Source organism: Triturus cristatus, chromosome 12 (genome assembly GCF_964204655.1).
Source record: "Triturus cristatus chromosome 12, aTriCri1.1, whole genome shotgun sequence".
Lineage (NCBI taxonomy): Eukaryota > Metazoa > Chordata > Amphibia > Caudata > Salamandridae > Triturus > Triturus cristatus.
Genome location: NC_140595.1, coordinates 725,902,474 through 725,912,649, shown reverse-complemented (window position 1 = coordinate 725,912,649; position 10,176 = coordinate 725,902,474). Strand labels below are relative to the sequence as shown.

General features: G+C 44.6%; 2 non-coding genes across 2 annotated transcripts; both read right to left on the bottom strand.

The window, feature by feature from the left end:
* Positions 1-7,266: 7,266 nt before the first annotated feature.
* Positions 7,267-7,338, bottom strand: TRNAH-GUG (transfer RNA histidin (anticodon GUG)). The gene has a single exon. It is a non-coding gene; the product is annotated as a tRNA-His (tRNA).
* Positions 7,339-8,619: 1,281 nt separating this feature from the next.
* TRNAS-AGA (transfer RNA serine (anticodon AGA)) lies at positions 8,620-8,701 on the bottom strand. The gene has a single exon. It is a non-coding gene; the product is annotated as a tRNA-Ser (tRNA).
* Between the last annotated feature and the right edge of the window lie 1,475 nt (positions 8,702-10,176).

The following is a 10,176-nucleotide window of genomic DNA, read 5'->3' as shown; positions in this document are numbered from 1 at the left end:
GTCCCATAATGGGTGAATTACATGGACTACCCATGATCTCCACCAGTATTCCCTGCCTAATCATAGACTCAATCACAGGTTTGATCCCAGCAATCGTCTCAGGCGACAGTTTATACTGAGGGGTTCTCGGGAATTCCGCGTTTGGCTTAACCTGTATCTTCACTGGTTCCACTCCCCTGACTAAGCCGATCTCCTCTCCGCTTAGATCCCACACATCGGTCGCAACTGACTCCCTCAAGTCCTGTGGAAGCTCCTCCACTGTCAGAGCCGGGTACACTTCCACGCACCCCTGCTGATTTGCAACCTTAAAGGTCGCGTCGTCATCTCTGGTCTGTACCTCTACTCCCCTCGGGGTACAGTAAATTGTGCAATTGAGCTTACACAATAAATCTCTTCCCAACAGACAAACAGGACTAGAATCGCACACCACGAACTGATGTCGATCCCTAAAGTTTCCTATCCTGACGGGAATCGGTTCCGTCAAGGGGCTAACTAGTCTCTTGTTCGCCACTCCAACCACTTGTATACTTTCTCCCGAGAGGGCTACCCCCGGAACTACTGCTGATCTTATGGTTGACCTGGTAGCCCCCGTATCTACCAAGAAGGTAGTAGGGCGTCCATCGAGTTCGGCTTCCACAAAGGGTCCCTTCTGATCTACCTCTAGTATGGCCCTGAGCAGGCAATCATCGTCCTGACCCAAACTTAACTGCGCCAGCAAATCTGCATCCCTCTCCTCTTCCACTTCGAACATGGGCATCTGCAAATAAGTCCGAGCTCCCTGCTGTATGTTCTGCATCCTGGGTGGCTGGGGAACCTGCACCTGCGAGACGCCTGTCCCCCCTTGCATCGTTCTCGGTACAGTCACCGTCTGTACCTGTTCCGCCCCAGGGACCTGACCCATTCCTCCCTCCATCTGCGGCTGATTATAGGGGTTCAAGGGACACTCGCGCCTCCAGTGTCCCACCTGGTGACACTGGTGACAAGCAGTCGTCTTCTTCAAGATCGCTACATCTATTCCTGTCCTAGGGTCTACGGGTCTCGGCCTTCCCTGACCCTGCATATTCTGATTCCCTGTCTGATAATTTCCCTGTCTTCGCCCCACTGGACCCCCATTCGGCGGTCCCTGAGCCGCTTGCATCTGAATGAGCAATAAGTTATCCTTCATCTTCTTGTGCTTTGACTCAATCTCATCCGTGCAGTACCTGGCGTACCGCAAGATCTCGTCTACGGGCTTATTCTGCCAACAGATCAAATGCTGCTGTATCATAAGACTGACCTCGGGCTTCAAACCCAGCACGAACTTAGACACAAACTGTCCCATGTCCTTTGTTTCCAGCTCATCTAACCCACTGTACTGCTTAAAAGCTTTCAAAAGTCTCTCATAGAATTCATGTACTGTCTCCTTGGGCTCCTGCACTGTCCTGTCTATCTTCACCCAATCGATATCCTGGGGTGAAACCTTCGATTTCAACCAGGTAATTACCTTATCGTACAGCCTCATTACCACGGGCGACGGACCATTAGTAACTATGTTCCTATCAGGCTCATAGTCCGGCCAATCAACAGCAATTTTACACGCGTTCCACAGGTCTCCCGGAACTACGATATCGAATAAGGTGTTCAGATCTATCCACAACACCTTCGAAATCTTAACGAAACGCTCAACTTGCTTGTACCACTCTGCAGGCTTCTCCCTGAGCCTGGGAAAATCATTCGTAAATGAGGCCAAATCCCCCCTGCTCCATGGTACATGCACGTATCCTCCATTCGCCACCTCTCTCAAAGGAAGAATCTTTACCTCCTGCAAATCCCCTTCAGAGCTCCCTCCTTTCGCTCCCCTAGAATTCCTTTTCCTAGCCCATTTCTCTTGCCATTTGTCGAGCATCAGCCATATTCTCATAGCTACAATCAATTCCCTGGTATGTGACCTTAGACCAACAACCCTTTTCTCTTCCAATTCCCGCTCGGTACAATGCATCCTATGGCTCCCTTGCAATGCTCTAGTCTTGGATAGATCCACCCCATATTCTCTAGCCAAACCCGCCAGTTTCTCATGTGCCACTCGTGCTTTACGAGTCACATCCTTTGCCACAAAAAGCAATTCATCGGGAGTATAGGTCAATACTCTCTCCAGAGGTAGATTCCCATATATTATTTCATCCGCCTCTGCCTTAAGTCTTACTACATCTATCATTCCTGCCTTCAAGGCTCCTTTCAACACCTGACAACTTGCTCCACGTCCCTCATCATACTCGCATTCCGATTCCTGCTCTCTCCTTTCCTCCGGTAGTTCTATGGGAGCAGAATGGCTCTTAAAGGCAACTGGGGTTGTCCCCGCTCGGCCCATATTCCAGCTCATTTGCTTCTTTGGCGGTACCCATGATCCTAAATCTGGTCTCGACTCCATCAGAGTCCTCGGCCTCACCGGTCTCTCGTCCTCTTCGCCCCTAGATGTGTCCGACACCGCTGCTAATGGTGTACTCCACTGCACAGGGCTTGGAGGTCGGGCCGTTGCCCCTTCCAACTCACTTTCCCCACTTTCTCGCCTAGTTCTCTCTGCCTCTCGTTCGGACCTCTCTCTCGCCTCTGATTCCGGGCTGTATATAGACACAATCGGTCCAATGGTGACCGGTACCCTCAATGCATCCGGTAACCTCATCTCTCCTTCAATCCTTCGGCTGGTCCCCGACTGACCCTGTGAACTCGCTGTTTCAAACGAGACCAACCCTTCCACTCGGGTCTCGGGCTGGATCGTTACCCTTCTAGTTTCCTCTCTCTCGCTCCACCTATCATCTGCCTCATCCGGGTTATAAGGGGGTGGTCTCTCGTCTAGCAATCTTTGCAATATATCATCATCAGAATCACTATCCTCTTTCTGTGCTTTCCCATTCCTTATCCCCGTCTCCTCCATTATCGCGGGATACAGTTTCGCTTCCTCAATTGTCTGCACTCTCCATCTTTTCTCCGCTGCGTCCCATTTGGCATCCTGAAACGCCCTAATCGACTTCCTCATCCTCTCCTGACTTCTTCCCTTTTCCTTATCATGCGCTGCTCGGATCCACGCATGTAATGCTTCAAACTGTGCTGGTCTTGGCAAGGGTTTTAAGGACCCCATCACCGTCTTCAGTTGGTACAGCACCGCTAATCTAAATGAGCCGTACCTCGGGAAAGCTAATTCCCCTTCACCTTGTGTAACCTTGTGCCAATTCTCGATCCAAACGATAGTATGTAACCCCACATTCTGTGCCATGTAATGTGCCGGTGTATCCTCGGGAGGAGCTTCTTCTCCCCCGCGGACAACCACATGCCTATCACCTCTACACAACTCTCGCAAAGCCCTAAGACACTTCATAATGAGCAAATTCGATCTCGCGCTCTATTTACTTCTTATTCTCAAATCCTCCAATAACAGCGCGACTCACACCAACCGGCCTATCACAGCGCGACACCCTCTGACGTCACCTTCCTTCGTTCGCAGCAGTTCCCTTCTCCAAACTCGTTTCACGCTTACTCACGTCCCATTCATACACTGAAATAACCAATTAAGTTATTTCTCTGGCTGTCCGTCCACAGCCTCTGACTGTCCGTCCACAGTCTCTCGACCTTGTTGACCTCGATTGGCGCCCGTCTGCCCCCGTCCGGCCAGACAAAAACGCCTCTGATAGGTTACTAACACTCCGATCTGCTCACCACAACCCACGACCAGCGTTAAGTTGCCATACACACACGCATTCGCTCCCCCTATCTCGGTCCAGGTGATCGATGGTACCTCACGATCTCCTTTGGGTGGTCAACAAAATCTATCTCAGGTGTCTTCTACACCACAATTCCCGGGCTGCGCGCGCTCACAGCCTGATCTCACAATCACACGACATACACAACAACTCCGCAAGACATCACACAACAAATCAACACCGCAATCTACAACATCTCATTTTCATACTCACTCCTGGAACTGCTGCTTTCCGCCGTGCTGCTACTCGCCGTCGATGCTCATCTGCTGCCGTCTGCCGCTCGCCATCTGATGATTCAGCATCACTTATCGTCTCTTGGGCCTCAAGGGTCACTTATCCTTATCTAATCTTCCCTCGCTATCAGTAAGAAACCATCCTCTGCTACCAACTGCTCCGGCCTATTTTAGTATCTCGCAATTATCTACTGGAACCCACTCTGGTCAGATGGAACTTTTTACTTGCCTGATAGCATGGAGGGAAAATCACCGTTATCACAATTACAGTCTGCAATTTTCCGTAATCAAAGACTCGAGACTTAATCTCTTGGCTCTCTGGTTTTTATTATCAACATAAAGATTTGGAGATACAAAGTCCTCAACACGAGGCACAACAAGTACATAGGCACTAAAACAAATGCTACTCTACGAAGAATCCGCATCCGGCTAAAAATAACTAAAAGTACAATCTCTAAAAGCATGAGGTAGAACACTACCAAGCAAATGTCGATACTAGGGACACTGAACCATACCATCTCTGTCCCTACTCTGTACTAGGTGACATCCCTACATAGCAATCCCTTGAGACCCTCATCAGAATAAAAGGTGTCAGAGCGAAACTTCCTAAGAAGTCCTCACTTAGAGAGCTTGGTCTAAGTTGCCCCCTCTACCCTTCGCCTAGCCGTCCTCTGCTTTGGGCTGCCCCGCTCTGCTCTGCCTCCACCCTCGGGGCGCTGTCCCTAATACAGTACCCCAAGTCTCCGAACACGCCCTTTGCGCCTCCTCTCCTTCCGGGGTCGTCTTTCAGTACTTTTCCACAGAGCGCTGTCCAGTTCCATCGTCCATCGCTTGGCCTTGAGTCCCAGACGCCATCCGCACTAGGAGTTACGATTGGCACATTCCAATACACTCCCATGTCTGGCTTTCTCTACATAATTCAAATTATGAACAAAGAGCTTCTCTACTAACGAGCAACTGTCCTTGCACCTGGGGTGAGATCATGCAAAGCAGACATTCTTCACATCTTTTAAGTTGCAATTTACTACAGCCTAAAACCTCTACTGGAATAAATCCTTTTTGGCCTATTGCCCTTGGCTAACATAAGAAAATACCAGGCCTTTCGCCTCAACGATATATGCGAATTCTGGCCACTACTTCGGTTACACAAGCAGGTTTCAATCACAGTATTGACATTTACGTCTTTCTTTCATGTGTGGTCAACCTAAACAACCTACAGACACGAAGTCTGGGGTACACATTTCTAACACCACATTGCATTTCCCGTAGCTGAACACTATACATTTCTCTAATACGTTTACCATGTGCTTGTACATAGCTAGCACTTCTACTTAAAATCGATATAGGTTATACAGTTGTAATACATTGCACACGAAATCCCTGAGTACACATTTGGTTATATACGGGTGCCGACTAACAGTGAATATAACGCACCCCTACAATTCTCAAACTTTTAAACGCTACATCACACTCAAGAACTGAACTCTAGGCCATTGGTTTGCATAAAAAAGATATTGTTGTTTTATTTTAGAACCAACAATAGGTATCAAAATATACTTTCTCAGACTGAGATGCTTTAGTTAAATACTTTGCAATAGGCAATTGACTTTTGCAGGTAATAGTTACAGTTTATTGCAATAGGCAACACAATTTGAATCACAATAATACATTGAGCTCAATGGGAATTTTAAGTTATATGCAATTAATTACTTTCAGGATTACTTTTCTAAATCCAGGACTGGATCCTAGATTCAGTCCTGGGACAATTCTTGGAAACAAGTGAGTAAATTCGTTTTAGTTACTGTTGTGATGTTTAAGCAATATTTTGCTATTTTAAAAGTTGACACTTAGAAACTTTTGCTGATCAAATTACCAATGTTATCCTATGGAAGGAAATTCACTTAGCAGGTAAGTGGGGTTATGGTTACTTTTTCTAGGTCAGTGTTGGATCCTAGATCCAGCACTACTGTACCACCTGTAAGCAGTTGAGAAACTGCGTTTAAGTTATACAGGCGATTTTTAAGGAATATTTGTATGTTTGCAAAATGGACACTTAGAAGAAATTTCACAGAAAAACAGTCAATGGTTTCCTATGGAAGAAAATTCAAGTTACGGGTAAAGTACGTTCTCGTTACTTTTGTAATCCAGTGTTGGGCTCCTAGGCTCAGTACTGGGACATCTATCTAAAACAGGTAAACAATTACGTTTTCACAGTTGGTATGATTTTTAAAGAATTTTGTAAGTTTCAAAAATCGACACTTAGAAAATTTTGAGCAAAAAGCAGGCAATGATATCCCATGGAAGGAAATTCGAGTTACTGGTAAGTACGGTTAAAATTACTTTTCAGGGTCAGTACTGAGCTCCAAGATGCAGCACTGAGGTCTCTCCTGATAACGGGTGAGTAAATCAGAATTCGTTGTTCGGCGGATTTTAGATGAATATTTTAAAGTTCCAAAACTCCACACCACTTAGAAGAATTTCCAAGTGAAACCACTCAATGTTAGCCTATGGAAGAAAAGTGAGTTATCGGCTTTTAGGTAAGTACTCGACTGGCAGAGTTATGGTTCTGGGCATAGACTCAGGGGTCTCCCAGGGGAGTCCCAGCCTACTTGCCAAGCCTTAAACTCCCCTTTTATTACATATAATTTACCCCTAAGGTAGGCCCTAGGTAGTCCTAGGTGCATGATGCTATGTAAGTAAAAAATAAGATATGTACTTTGGTGGTTCGCATGTCCTGTAAGTACCAAACAGTCTATTTCATTTTTCACTACTGTGAGGTCTACCCCTCTCATAGGTTAGCTCTGGGTATTCCCCTATACTTTTTATTTGGTAATTCCATATCGGAGAGGAGTAGCTTTATTTATTTATTGAAAATCCTACTTACTGGTGAGGTTGGATTTAACTTTACTATTTTAGAAATGCCACTTTTAGAGAGTGAACATTTCTCTGCACTTACTGCTCTATTTGCCTGAAACCTGGCCCCAATACACGTCTGGATTGGGCTGGGTGACAGCAAAATTTGTGCCTTCCCTCTAGAGAGCCACAACACAGGTCACTCAACTGCACCTGGGGGGTGAGCTCCGCTCCCCCTCCACCCCCAATAGGTTCAAGAACGATAATTTATGTAAGTAAATACATTATAGCTACAGCTTATAATCATGCGAGTTTAAATCATTTGTTGTTAGATGGTTTAAATATTTGAAAGGATCTGTTTTTAATAGACATTTTACAAAAACTACTGGTACATTTGCTAATTCTGTAAAATTAACACCCAACTGCCATGACATTGCCAACCACAATGCCGTGACTCGGATTCGAACCGAGGTTGCTGCGGCCACAACGCAGAGTACTAACCACTATACGATCACGGCGAGCTACTTGGGCTCAACGACAAACAGTGACATGGAGAATTTATAATTCGGAACACTCAGGGCTGTTCCTGTGATAGGCTGGATGTATTCATTGCTTCCTCATTCCTCATTCAGAGGCTGCGTCTCCTCAGTGGTTGATAGGCTGAAACCGTTTCCTGGCCGCCTGCTTGTGAAATGCCAGGAGTCAAAGATCACACATTACACTTGCGGACCTGTGATGGGACACCAATGCAGAGAAACCCACCTGGAACAGACCTTCTATTCTGTCTATTAGACCTGCAGCTTCCCTGCACCTTTCAAGCCATTTGTATGTGAAGCAAGAAAGAGTTAGAGAGTGATCCATCTACACTTTTATAGGGAGGATGTCGCCGTGAGCTCCTCCCAGCTAATCACACGAACAGCAGAAAAGCAAGATAAATACACAGTTGAGGGGTGGGCTGCATGGTTATGATTTTGAGTAATTATTGAAACTGACCTCAGTGGCTCATTAGCAGAGCTGCGGCTAATGACTGGTGCCAAATCATGATGAAGCAAGCACCATGGCTCGTAGGGGACCCACAACACGCTTTTCTTAGCTCACTGAATTAAAGTATAAACTTCCGCCGTGTGTGAGTGGTAAAGGCTTGTTAATATGGTTCCTTTTCCAATTCAAGTCTGACAACAAGAGGCAGGAACCACGTGGCTTCGGAAGCTCAGGAAAGTAGCCACCAACCACAGAGAAAGAGAGAACTGGCAGTATGAGAGGTGGAGAAAACAGAAGCGGGAGCAAGGAGCTCAAATGAGATTGATGGCGTTTAAATAGAGCGCGTAAAGGAACAGTTACACAGCTAAGAAATGGGAAAGACAGACTAGGGAAAAAAACACAGAAAGAGCCTGTAGATGAAATTCTCTTCCTGGGACAGCAGGTTAAGAGAAATTACACATGGAGAGGTTAAGCATGTAACACGGGGGAGAATAAAAAAGAAAATGCAGTTTTATGAAGTGTGTTTGCCAATCCAGCCAGCACTTTTGTTCTATTTCTCTCTTTGCGTCTTTTATTGGTAAAGTAACTTTCAAGTGCATGCGCAGGTATGAATGAGAGAGCAACGGTATAATAATTTGAAGCGTTTACACCAGTGCTAAAGTAGGAATGAGGTGTAGCAAAGACATGAAAGAGGTAGCGATAACAAATATGTGGAGAGGCAATAGTGACACAAAAATAAGACACCTATTCATGAAACTGAAATGGAAGAAATACTAAAGGTTAACTTCTGAAATTGTAGCCGATAATAAAAAGATTCTCGTTGTTGGCAGGATTAGAACCTGCGCGGGGATACCCCAATGGATTTCTAGTCCATCGCCTTAACCACTCGGCCACAACAACTTACTGTAAGCTGCATGCAAATATTTTGTTTGAAAGTTTTGAACTTTTCCCACATCAAAGTACTGATATTCTACAATGCGCTTTTTAAAAACAATGTTTTTTTCATCATGCAAGTTCTGTCCTAAAAACAAAAATTGCATGAGTATATCTCTGGATCTGTAAAAGGATACGCTTGCATTCAAACTCTCTTGTGGCACTCAATTTTTTGGACCCTGTTGCACTCTGTTTTTGCGCTGCTTTTAGTCTACGACCCATATTACAGAAGTCAACCATCTCTGAGTATTTGGGACTCCTTTGTAAGTGCCTTATCTTTAATCCTTGAAAAGCTCTATAATAAAGGGGTCTGTCAAAGATTGCTTGAATGGAAGATAAAAGAAGGCCCACTTGTCTCACCAAATGCAGTAGAGAAACCTGATGTTTTACTCATGTTAATCTTAGTTCATTTTTGTTAGACCTGGCATCCTTAAGGTGGCCTACCAGCAACCTTTTTGCTTTTCACCTCACGTTTTGCTGTATCTTTATGTTGGCCTTAGGACTCTAATCACTTTATCACTACTGTGAGAAAGTGGCTCTGTATATACTGTTCCCAAATAGGTACAGTGTGCACAGAGTCCCCAGTCCCCAGAGGTTTGGCAGAGGCTAAAGTTAGATATAACCTTACTCTCTAAAGTGGTAGCTTGCCGAGCAGTAAGGCAGTATCAGAGTACAGTGTAAAACATTTGTTGTACACACTCAGTCAGCAAATGGTCTCACACACTCAAGAACTGAACTCTAGGCCATTGGTTTGCATAAAAAAGATATTGTTGTTTTATTTTAGAACCAACAATAGGTATCAAAATATAATTTCTCAGAATGAGATGCTTTAGTAAAATACTTTGCAATAGGCAATTGACTTTTGCAGGTAATAGTTACAGTTTATTGCAATAGGCAACACAATTTGAATCACAATAATACATTGAGCTCAATGGGAATTTTAAGTTATATGCAATTAATTACTTTCAGGATTACTTTTCTAAATCCAGGACTGGATCCTAGATTCAGTCCTGGGACAGTTCTTGGAAACAAGTGAGTAAATTCGTTTTAGTTACTGTTGTGATGTTTAAGCAATATTTTGCTATTTTAAAAGTTGACACTTAGAAACTTTTGCTGATCAAATTACCAATGTTATCCTATGGAAGGAAATTCACTTAGCAGGTAAGTGGGGTTATGGTTACTTTTTCTAGGTCAGTGTTGGATCCTAGATCCAGCACTACTGTACCATCTGTAAGCAGTTGAGAAACTGCGTTTAAGTTATACAGGCGATTTTTAAGGAATATTTAAATGTTTGCAAAATCGACACTTAGAAGAAATTTCACAGAAAAACAGTCAATGGTTTCCTATGGAAGAAAATTCAAGTTACGGGTAAAGTACGTTCTCGTTACTTTTGTAATCCAGTGCTGGGCTCCTAGGCTCAGTACTGGGACATCTATCTAAAA